The sequence below is a fragment of the Bombus terrestris genome, chromosome 11, assembly GCF_910591885.1.
Source record: "Bombus terrestris chromosome 11, iyBomTerr1.2, whole genome shotgun sequence".
In the NCBI taxonomy this organism is placed as follows: domain Eukaryota; kingdom Metazoa; phylum Arthropoda; class Insecta; order Hymenoptera; family Apidae; genus Bombus; species Bombus terrestris.
Window position 1 is genome coordinate 1,777,254 of NC_063279.1, and position 12,440 is coordinate 1,789,693.

The window sequence follows — 12,440 nt, forward strand, 5'->3', positions numbered from 1 at the left end:
TATGCTCTTCTTCCTCTTCTTCTTCTCGCTAACAGCCAAATATATAAACTCCGTACGTAGCCCACCAATGGTGAACCTGTCGTGTCGATACCTTCGATAAGACTAAGGACAGTTAACATATTATGGATGATATCGATACTATAAATCTTGTCCGGGCTGGATCCGTTCGTTTCATGGGCATGTACTGGTTTTATACTGGATAATTGATATTGCTGGTTGGTAACGCGAAACGTATTCCTTGGATCATGCTCCGACCATGTGCATTCAACGTTTAGTAAACGATAGATTGCGGATTTTTACTTTTATAAAAATTAAGAGATTCGGAGATATACAAATATTCGAAGCGTCGTACTTGTTATAACATTTAATGTATTAGGTTGTCCGAAAAGTTTCCTTCGTTTTATAAGGAAATAATAGACGCACGATGTTTTTTGTTTTATATTAGTTTGTTGAATTATATTATTTGTTGAATTATGATATATATACTATACATAGTATATACATGATATATATACTATACATAGTAATAGAAATAGAACGAAATGGAACACACCTAATTCGATAAAATAATATACAACAGAAATTGTTGTTCGTCTATTATCACCTTATGAAACGAAAGAAACTTTTCGGACGACCTAATACGTCCCATTTCTGTAGTCGTATCGAACAAAATATGAAATTACAGAAAAATCCGTGGTCCAGTGATCGCTATCGGGGAAAACGTCAATATTTTCAACGTAACTTGATGTGAGTGGCAATTAGCGCGATATTAGGTTCAATTAAGTCTCGCGTGTGAGGAGAAACTGTATCTGCAATTTATTTGACATATCATAACCAGCATACGCAAAGAATCTTTAACATAGTGACGCGAGTAGTATTAAAACCTCGCTCGATACAACGTACAAATTTGGTGATTCTTAACCAAAAGAGAGAGCAAAAGTTGAAAACGTTAATGCCTTTGCATAATTAAACGCAAAGTGTTCAACTCCTTAGCTGCCGTTTACGGTGTTAAAATTCGTGTTTTAAAAAGTTTTGGTCGTAATGGTTGCACGTTAAAATGGAGCGAACTAGATTGGACTTCTTGCACATACGATTAACGATGTTACCCGAAAGAAGTTTTTTCCACATTAGTTAGGCGACACTATCCTCGAAGCAAGTTCTTCTCTCAGCGAGAAAAATAAAAAGCCAAATTAGTGGCATTTGCTGTAGCACAAATTGCTATAAGCTACGATGTTTAAAATGAGAAGAGGGACGAGAATAATCAGGATGACAGAGTGTAATAAGAATAGTTTTTGTTGAAATGGAAGTAGAGATACGGCGGATTTGCGTGGGCTGTCCTCGTTACGGACGTGATCCGATTTCGAATTCGGTGTTTTCCATTCTGTCAAATCCGTTTCCTAATTCTACAATCTTTAGGCATCTATAATTAGAATATTTTCATACTTCTCGTCAAACACACGAAACCGTACAATCGATCGAATGTGAATGTTATTTATAGAATATTTTTAATGTATTATTCGAAGCTAAAATTTGTTCCCAATGAAAAAGACTCTTTCAGTAGAATATTTATGGAGCTTTACCACTCTTTAAACTCACCTTGAATATTTTATTTATCAAACACGAAACGAATTACTTGGTTTTCCAAATAATTCATATTCCATCACGTTATCTTATTAACAACAGAGAGGTAGCACAATTGCATGTTATTATACGAAAATGGGGTACAAGATATACGAGTTGATACATTTTTTTTTATTTATTTATTGAAATTCACAATTTGTCCAATTTGGACATTTGGTAGAATTTTTTAACAGTTATGTTAACATGTTGGTGGCTACCCCCAGCGGGGTACCATCCTCGCGTTTGCTAGATTATATCCTTTATGAGGTCTGCTGGGTGCTTCCTTTTTAGCCTTCTGTCCATATTTATGGTTTTGAACGTTTCCGCAGCTAGCCCGTTTGGGTGTGTTGCTATTCTTGATTTGTATTTTTCTGCGTATCTGTTAGTTGCTTCCTCGACCGTTGGGATTCCCAGGTCCCTCCGTATGTCATCATTTCTAACGTACCATGGTGGATACATTTTTAAACGCGATATTGCTAAATTTCTACATTATTATATCGTTTGTATTGCAATTCGTAATTGCAAACGAAAATGCACGATTCGATGACACGTTGTGACGAGAGGTTCATGATATATTGTTCGAGTGGTTGAAGAATTAAAATATATTGAACATATGCTAGACCTGTGCACAGGAAGAGTTACATTGCAAGCAGATACGAAATCATCCACAAAATATTCTGATAAATGATGCTGAAAATAATTTCTCAATCATCCTCGGAAGATAAATATCGACATGGAAAAAAGGTTACGTGCTGCGATGGAAAATAAATCGTTGGAATTTTCGTAACCAACGTTTCTCTATCGAATCTTTCGTATATTATTATTATTATTATCTGTTAATTGTCGCGTATTATTTACATTTATTTTATCCAAAATTCACACACAACTTTACAATTGATTTTCAAATCAAATTATAGGAGATCCACCGTATTAATTGAAATTTCAAAAGAAGACAATAATAGGACGGATCCATTGAAGCGTCCTACCGAATTTAAATCATCGAACGTTGACGCAAATTTCGTGTTATTAAATTCCTGGACGTATAAACACGTATGTGCATGTCGCTTTGTTTAATCTGTCATCGCTGTTTCTGACCATGGCTACGATAATTTTATTTCTTTGCACTGTAATCCCTCAGTTTGGTGTTATCTATGTTTTATTCTGTTCGCGAATTACCAACGTAAAAACGAAGATCCGCGTTCTTTACGACCGAACCAAATACTTTGCATTCTTACGCGGACCAAAGCTTCCAGGCAAGATAGAAGGGGAAATATAAAAATGAAAACTTTATCTAAGCCTTCTATCTTTCACGAGGTACGACCGAAGCAGGCAGAACGTAATTCCGTGTACAAAGATAAATTAGAGACGCGGAATATGATTTTTTCGTCCACGAGAATATTCGAACATTTACCAGGGAATCTTTTGTGTATATTTTGCGTGTAATACGAAACATTCTAAAATTTCATAATTTGACACTGCGACGAGGTACGAGTCTATTTAACTGACGAAGCAAAATTTACCAGTGGAACTATTCTCTGCGCTATTTTCTAGTTAACAATTCGTAAAAGTCGCGCAGATATCGCAAATCATTTGGAAATCGGACTGAAAATCAATTGGCGTTGGAACGTTTCAACTTCTGAACCTGCATCTCGCTTCTTTTTCTTTCTCGCCTGAATAAAAAATTAGATAAAAATTTCTACGCAAGCCCTTAATATCCTACACACCAGAAAATATGTAAATTCTTTCAAGAAGCTTTCAGCCCGAAATGCAAATCTGCAAAAGCAAATTTCTCGGGTCCGCGTTTCGAATCGAAAAGTAAAACAATTCTGAGACAGTGTATCGAAGCTCTTTGAATTCGTGGCTGCATCAGATTTTCCCGGTATTGTTCCGGCTGAAATCGTGAGGCGGAGGTTTGAAATAACGCTGGTTTGTTTATTTGCAGCGCACGTAATAAGCGCGCGTTTCTGCTGGCGGACCAGCGGCTGGGATTTTCGAAAGACCAAGCCTCGTGACTCTGGAAAGCTATGGCTCGACCGCAGGTGAATAAGGGATGAGGAGACGCCTTGGGATTGTTGGTACAAAAGAGGATCGCTGGTTTACCGACAAGCTACACCTATACGAATTTGCATCGTAGCCGAGCCTGATTTTTAAATCGCGCATTACTGAAACACCGTCGCTACCGAATCGACCAGTTGTCGCTTTAACACGATCTTCTTCGTCGAGTATTGCGGGATTTAAAAGGAAATAGGAAGAACCGAGCGTCGCAGGATTACCGTGAAATTTTTAACAAAGGTTCCCCCTAACAATAAGCATCTCCGAAGATTCTGTGCTTCAAGTAACAGAGCATTAAAGCAGATAGTATTTGTCACAGTTCTGCAAGCAGAAAGCGTTTAAATGTCATTTTTTGGATATTTTAGGCTTTATATTAGGTCGTCCGAAAAGTTTCTTTCGTTTTATAAGGAAATAATGGACGCACAATATTTTCCATTTTATATTTGTCGAGAATTTTTCGAGGATCTTAATAGTCGAAATAACGGTATAGGAACAGTAAATTTACACTTGGAATTAATATTAGAATAATTATATATTTATTTGATGAGCGATTTCTAAGATATTCATCGATACATTTGCACGCGTCTCAGCACTTTCTTCCATACCCGACTGTTAACCGACTGAACAGTTTACGTTCATTTATTTTCGAGACGCCACGCACGCACATACTTCCACACACTGATGTTCACATACAAGTATTTCTACTAACACATAAAATTATACATATTTCAATAATATTATTTTATCGAATTACGTATGATCCATTTTGTTCTATCAAAATAAAGATCACAACGTTCGACAGATTAGGCTTCAAGCTTGTGTAATGATGCATCATTGTAAAACACGTGTCTGTAAAAGAAAGACACTTTTCGGACAACCTAATATATATTGTAGGTGTTTATTAAATCGTTTGGGTATGTAAAACGCGAAGAACGAGGAATCGTTTAAAAGGTTGGGAGAACTGTCGTAAATTCTACTTGTATGTAACTTTTAAATGTTAAATATTCGAGAATAGGGATTTTAAATAAATTAATTAAATAAATTTAAATAAATTCAAACGAGTTCTGCTTAAATAACTTGAAAGCAGTTGCTTTCCCTGTGAGGAAAGATATTAAAGACGAACCTCTCTTTTTATTCGAAATCTATTAGAACCAGAATCTTAAAATTCTACCTGCCTTCCATCTGGAATTTAAAAGTATCTGTAAACTGGGAATGGAGAGCTACATTTATCGTAAAGAGAATTAAAAAGGAGCATTACCTTTGCAAAAAGTAGCCACATCAATATTTTCAAAATTGCATCTGTGTGATTATTCTTTAATGAAATCCAGACGACGGTTTAATAAAAAGTCAATGGATTAAAGCGGGACAATGGATTTGTTGCACTGGGAATATTAACTATAATAGCGACTGAAGGCAACAATTGCTTGACGAATGATTAAAAAATAAACGATATGCGGACGCTCTCTCTAGCCATTTTCATACGTTCATGAAGGTATAATTACATTGAAAATTTCGTTATGGGAACGAGGAAATTCTATAGCTCGCGCTTTCATCGAATACGATGAACAGGACCGGAGTTATTATCGTCGAGGCAAAAAGTTCATTATCAGTTTTCGATTCGAGGTCCTAAAATTCGATTAAAATTGACGGTAATTAAGAGAACCACGCGCGCCTAGCGATAAGCTGTCACCTGGCTTATAATGCCGTTGAAGGTAAAGTGGAAAATTTGAGAAATTAATCGCCTGAATCTAATTTGAATTTAAATAAGTCTCGTCACAAATTCTCACGTTTTTTCAAATTATATTCTTAGTACTTTTATTTGTGTACAACGCGATCATCGGTGTTCCTAAACTACTATATCAATTTAATAATTACGTATTTTTGCTTATAAAATATAGAATGGCAAATTTGAAGTGATACAATTGCGAGTTGGTTGATTCTTCATAAAAATATTGACGAGTACAATTCGATATGGCAATTGTAATCGGAAGAAGTAAGTTAAACGTAATATAGTTCTTAAATCATCTAATCAAATTGCATTCAAATTAAAACGAGATTAATATAATCCTTTGAAAGACTTATCGATGCACAACCACGGTATCTATCAATTCCCTAAAAATTAAACGAAACGAAAACGTTAGAAAAGTACGAAATAAACGTAACAAGGTAATACACGGTGATTACAGAAATGAGAAAAATGCCCAACAATTTTTTACAGCACAAACGAATAAACTCATAACGAAGAGAATTTTTCGGAATTTTGTACATTTAAAAATGTTTAATGCGCCAGCGTCTAACAAAAGCGTAAGCCTCGTTTTAATTTCAGCCAGAAACCGCGGAATAATTGTTGGCGGTCGTTTGCGCAATTGCTTTTAGAATAACACGGGAAACTGAAATAATCAGCGTGGCCGGAAAAGTTGGTCGATGGAACCGGCGGGATCGGGAAAGAATTCGTCTTAACAAAAATCTCGACATTCGGTAAGCTTCTCCAATTATCGACTTGTTACGTTCTTGCTATACCAACGGCGGGAATCGACGTTTTGTGCTTTGAACAGCTTAAACGGGTGAAAAACTTTTGATAGCTCGGTAATAGATTCTTAAAGAAAAGCTTTAGCTCCGTAGAAAGTTGTTCCGTCTATCTACAAGAAATAGAACCTTCAAAGCGCCACGATAATGAATCGTTACGGTTATACTTGGGGATAGTTTGGTTTAAAAAAAATGTCACTCTCCGTAAATGCTATTAACATAATTGAAGGCTGTGAATTTCCATTTTAAAAGAAGCCGCTTTGTCGCTAAGATTATTCGCCTACGAATAAACGCGATGATAAAGAGATTAAGCGGGAAACTGGTTCAAGACGCGCGAGACTTTGTTAAAACAAAATTAATAACCGGATTAGCGATTTAATTAATTACAAGGTATTACTTTTAAAACACTTAGTATACTCGAATTAGCGTACGCGATAAAATACGAATACGAATGTTATACGCTTCTATAGAAATTAAATAGACGAAACTTTCTAACTACGTTAATTGAACCAGACAACTTTCGTACGATAAATTCCGATGAAGAATTTGGCTTGGTATAACGTCGCTGTGATTATAATAGCTCGAACTCTGGGAAACGTTTCAAACCCTAAACACTTGTAATGTGATACTGTACACTGAACAGACCCTAGAAACCTTGCAGTTTCGTTATTAAACACCGAAGAGAGTACTTTGTAATCCTAAGGGAAATTGGCTCGCATAGATCAGACCAGCAAAGAAATTTCCACCAGTTTTAATTCCATTGCACATCTACGATTAGCTTTGCAAGTTGTACAAGTAAAGTTTCTAAAATCTCGCCGTGCAAATTGCGTCTCTAACGTTTCAGACTCATCGCCAAAAATTCACATACTTGGTAAGTCCGCGGATTTACCAAGTTACACGCAGGAAAGTCTGAAGCATTTTATCTTCGGTCGAGCCTCGTAAGATCATCGATCCTCGACTTTCGGTATCCGAAAAAATTTGCTGAAACGATGGAAGAGCAGTCTTCGGTTTTTCGGGACTCTGACGAATATTTTTCTCGCGACGTCGCGGAACGAGAAATAATTTCGTACGTGGCTCACGGCGGTTCGCGAAGAAACAGATAATCCGCAACGTAATAAAGATGAACGTCGATAAGTATTGAGAAACAGGAAACTGGAGCGATAGCTCGTTTGCGGTCGCCCATTCACCGAGCCGCAAAATGGAAGATAACTTCACCCTGCTGTACCAGGAAATTTGGTCGAAAAAATTACTTCGTATATGGATTTATCGGAAGAGGAAGAGAAAAGAGGAAAATGCTAATACGGTTCTTGAACCGAGGGTGGAGCTTTCAATACGACTAGCTACGATACACATTTATTATACATACTGTATAGGACAATAGGGTTTAACCGTCGTAAATGCAGATTAGTATCGATTTACGCGTTTGTTCGTTAGAATCGATAGATGTTTTAAATAAAAATACTAATTTAGATATAATATATTTTATATAATAAATGTTATATAATAGATTTTAGAAATATAGCCAAAGAAGAATTGCCAAAGTACTTAGAAAGGGGGATGGAGTGGAAGGATAGAAGAATATTAGCAAGATTCAGATGTGGAGACGAGACCAAAGCAAGGGAATACTGGGAAGAAGAGGGAGAAAAACGATGCACACTATGCAGAAAGAAAGAAGAAGACCTGAGACATGTAATAGAAGAATGTGAAATAACGAGAGGACCAAAGGACATAGGAAAAACGCTAAATGAGACTGGAAAAGATTTAACAGAACTGAAAGCAATAATGGAGAAGAGAGAGATGCACAGCAAGGAAACTAAATCCCAAAGTTGCAATAGTTTTTAGTCATTAGTTGTTAATTTATAGTTTTTAGTTTTAGTTTTTAGAGATAGAATAATTAAGGGTGTGCAATATAATAGAGTGGAAAAGAGGAGAGGTAGACATATAAGAAGCGAAATAGACATAAGAAATGTAAAACCGAAAATTCGTCCAAAGCCGAAAGGCACGGACTAAACAATAATAAATAAAAATATAATAAATTTTAGGTACAATAAAAATACTAATTTCGTTTATTTACCTATCTTCATCTATCGGATACGCACTGGATAAAGTGTTCTATTGAGTTGGCAACTAAGCGATTGCGGATTTTGTCAATACCACCTAATGACAAAATCCGCGATCACTTAGTTGCCAATCCAATACCTAAAAATATTAATTTAACTTTGATATCTGTTAGAGCTTATTTTCGTACGTCGTTTTCTTTTTAGCGGCAACTTATTAGAGGCGGCTGAAATTTTAAGCGAATATACGAGACATTTTATAAGCAATAGAATAGATTCGATTATGAGACGCAATCGTATCGGACTGGTACATATGCGCAGCATGTTTATTCGAATCGTCGGAGGAAACAGGACAATCCACGCGAGCATTTTCCAAGACGCTAGTATTCTAAAGTTGCCTGAGTTAAACCGGTCGTTTAAACATCGTAGGCAAACAGGGGCGACGTCTATTACTATTGCTATTTCTATTTGTCATGGAATTGTCCACATAGAATTCGAAGCAAATATAATGCAGCCGTAAAGAAAGGAAGAAAAATTTAACGAAAATGAGACGAAGAACAAACTTCGTGATTTTCCCACCAGCCTCTCTAACTTTGGAAACAATGTCAGAGAACGTATATTTCTTATAGGCGCTACGTGTTTTAAAGTAATTTTACCTTCCTTTTTCTATCGTTTTATTTCTCGAGACAAAAACACGCGCTTAAACGTACGTTTTCCTTCTTTCGTATTTGATATAGCAATTTCGAAGGTGGGTCAACAAACGCGAAAAACTAAATTACTGGCGAATTTTACGAACATTTTTCCCCCTCGTACATTAACTGAAAAATAAATAAAAATAAATAAAAATTCTGTCGCGTACGTACAATTGGGAATTGGTTCCCTTTTCGTACAGGAAACAGTTATTCGCTGGCGTTACGTGGAAAATAAAAATTGAACGTTAATCAAGCATAAATTTTATTGTGCTCTATACAGAATTCACATTTTTATATTTTCAAGGTATTGTTGAATCTTTTCCCCTTTATAGCGTCACGATTCTTTGTAACGGCAACGGTTCAAAGTCGCCATTCACGATCAGAGATCTAAATACCACTTAATAAATCTTCGCATTGTTCGTTAAGGGACGTCATAAATCCCACAATCTCCATAGAAACGATAAGCATTTTTTGTCTCTTCCAACGTCTGTAAATCACATCCGCATTATTATTGAATATTCCATGGTAGCAGCGAGAGATCCATATAACGCGTGACAAGTAGAATGAAAGCACCACGATCAAAGAAACGGTAAAAATGATAGCGGAAATATCTGTATCGTTTGATCTTTCCACAAAAAGGACAAATATCAAACTTTTACCGAGAAAGTTATTAATACGTGAAACACCATCGTTACGCGATAACATACATGGAAAAGAGATTTGATTTTCCAATGATTTTATTGACATATATGTAATTTTGTGTGTGCTACACTGAATTAGTCGCGTAGTAGCGATACACGTATAATATGAGTATGAGTGTATGTGGGAGTATGTGCATGCGCAGCGTCTCGTAAAATAGAAAAATGCAATTGTTCCGTACGCATGGTGATAAAGAAGATGGTGAGACGAAAAGAGTGGCGAGACGCGTGCAACGCGTATCTACGAATATCTTGTAAATCACACATTAAATAAATATGAAACTATTTTAATATCATTCCTTAATCTTAATATCATATCACACGTAATGCGAATATTCCTATACGTTTATTTCAGCGACTAAGATCCACAATTCTCAACAGATTTATCCGCATTTGCTGAAATTGTCAAAAGTCTATCCGATCAGGAAACACGCAGATATAAATAAATACGGGAATAAATATCTGAGAAGAGTGACGAACCGCGCTACATTTTCCACGTTTTTGGCGGTTTAAAGGGAAGGTATTAACGCGGATCGTTCGTATCCGCGGGTTTTTCTCGGAGTTTGGCCTCTTTCGCTTCACTGCGCGTCGAATTAGAACGAAAAACGTAATTTTAAAGGAAATCGGGCAACCCGTTCGTCGATCGACTTCGACGTGACTCACCGACGTGCCACTCTCCAATTTCCTACCTTCCTCTTTCACCCTTCGCTCCTTTTCTTCTCCTTTCCAGCTATTCCTTCCCTTTCATCCTTTTTCTCCCTATCGGTCTTCCTCTTTCTCTTGCCTCCATGTTATAACCATCGGACCTTCGTTACTTCAACTAATTGGGAGCCTGATTAATTAGGGAACTTTGGTTGAATTACAGCTCGACCCTCCGTTCCGCGGTCTACGCCGGAAACCTCGGAAACACGAAGAGTGTTTCAATTCCGAAGAGATGACGGAAACGAAAGGGTTAGAAGGGCCTGAGATTCGAGCGACGTAGCGCGACAAGAGTCGAGGGACGCGTCCTTTAAACTTAAAAGAATGTTCGATGGTTTCGCGTTCGAAGCTGCTTCTCGCTTGAGAAACTGCGTCCCCTGGGACCTTAATGACCCACGTCCGGCGATACTGTGTTTAACCACAGGAGGAAGGTCAACGCTGGATGCTTCTATTTTACACCTGGAATAACGACCTTTGGTGGTCGTACCTGATCGAGCGTCTTTCATCGTTCCACCACGTCCAAACAGTTTTCCTCGCGCGCAATTTTGTACGTCGTTGTTCTTAACTCCTCATCCTACGATATTGTCCGGCCAAACTGTTCGAAAGTGTCGAGGCTGACTGATGGAATAACGAGTGGATGAATTTGTAGTAGAAAAATTGTAAAGATATAGAAGGGATTCGGAAATACAAATAATTCCCTTTATTTAGCACACAACAATTATACGTATATCTTATACTCTAAAGGCCTCGAAATCCTACTCGCACGCACGCTTGTTGTCAAACGACTCTTCCAGATACTTCTAACGACTGACTATTGTCTTTTGTCCCAACTAAGGCCTGGACGCCCTCTGACGCTTACACGCACATTCACATGTACAGTGTAAATGTATCATGTTCCTAACAAAAATACATTGAAACATATAAAGGTATAAGTATACGTACAAGTATAGTGTATGCTGATCCAGATCCTCGCTCTTATAGTGTTGCAATACAACAGAAGAAGCAATGGGGAGCACGTTCATATATTTACAGCAAAGGACATTACCAAAAAGTTAACCTCGTAACTCTGGCTGAAAGCTACAAGAAACAGCAATAGAAATCTATTTATAGCTCTTTTGTTTCTAGTCATTGTAACCCAAAATATAATTTACATTCAAGGGCACAATAATATGGACCCCTGTTTATTTCGAACTTTTTGCTTCACTAAACTCTATTCTCTTCGTAACAGCGGTCTCCAGGTCACGGATATACAAAAGTAAAGATGTAGAGTTTCTCTCGAAGTAATTACTTCAACAGAAAGTACACTTTCTTCGGTGACGTATCTTAAAATTTGATTACGATTGGTACGGAAGATCGACCGTGTCTCAGCCGGGCACGAGCATTAAGAATTCTAATCAACTTCCATTGCCATTTCTATGTCTTAAACTGTTTCCAATACGCCGGCTTCGATTTTTCTCTGCGAGTAAGCTTCCTTCGAGCTATGCGTATAGCGGAAAATACCGCCATCGAGGGAAACTACGAAACACAATCTCAAAGCTGTGCAAACTACGTGGAGTCGCAATACCGAAGAAACTTCGTCCGATTACGAAAACTCGGATTTCTAAGATAGGTCTAAAGCAGCTCGTTTTACAAGGCTGCCGGATCAAATGGGACATAGCGGGAATTGGAATACAACCGAAAGAGTTCTCGGTTTTACGTGCTCGTAGATTCACCAAATGACATACCCATTAGCCACGCTGGCCTCCTCCGAGAACCACCGACGTTGCGTCGATATCGCTGTACATCGGTCCGAGGTTCAAAAGGTCTACGAGCAACAACTCCTAGATATCTCGCAGCCGATATCATGCTCTGGTAATACAGCCTCTCTTTGTTTGTCTCTTCCTCTCTTTCTCCGCGTATCGTTCCGTATCTGCTATCGTTCTATCAATTCTTTTTTTCCCGTGCTCTCGTTTCGCCCGTGCTTTCCTTCTTTGTTTCTTCGTCGCCGAATCGTCCTGGGACCCACGGATCACGATTCCAGCTACCAACACGATTGTCGCTAGGAAAAGAGAACGAGCGTTCCTCGATATCGTTATATATATATGCTCCTTGTCCTC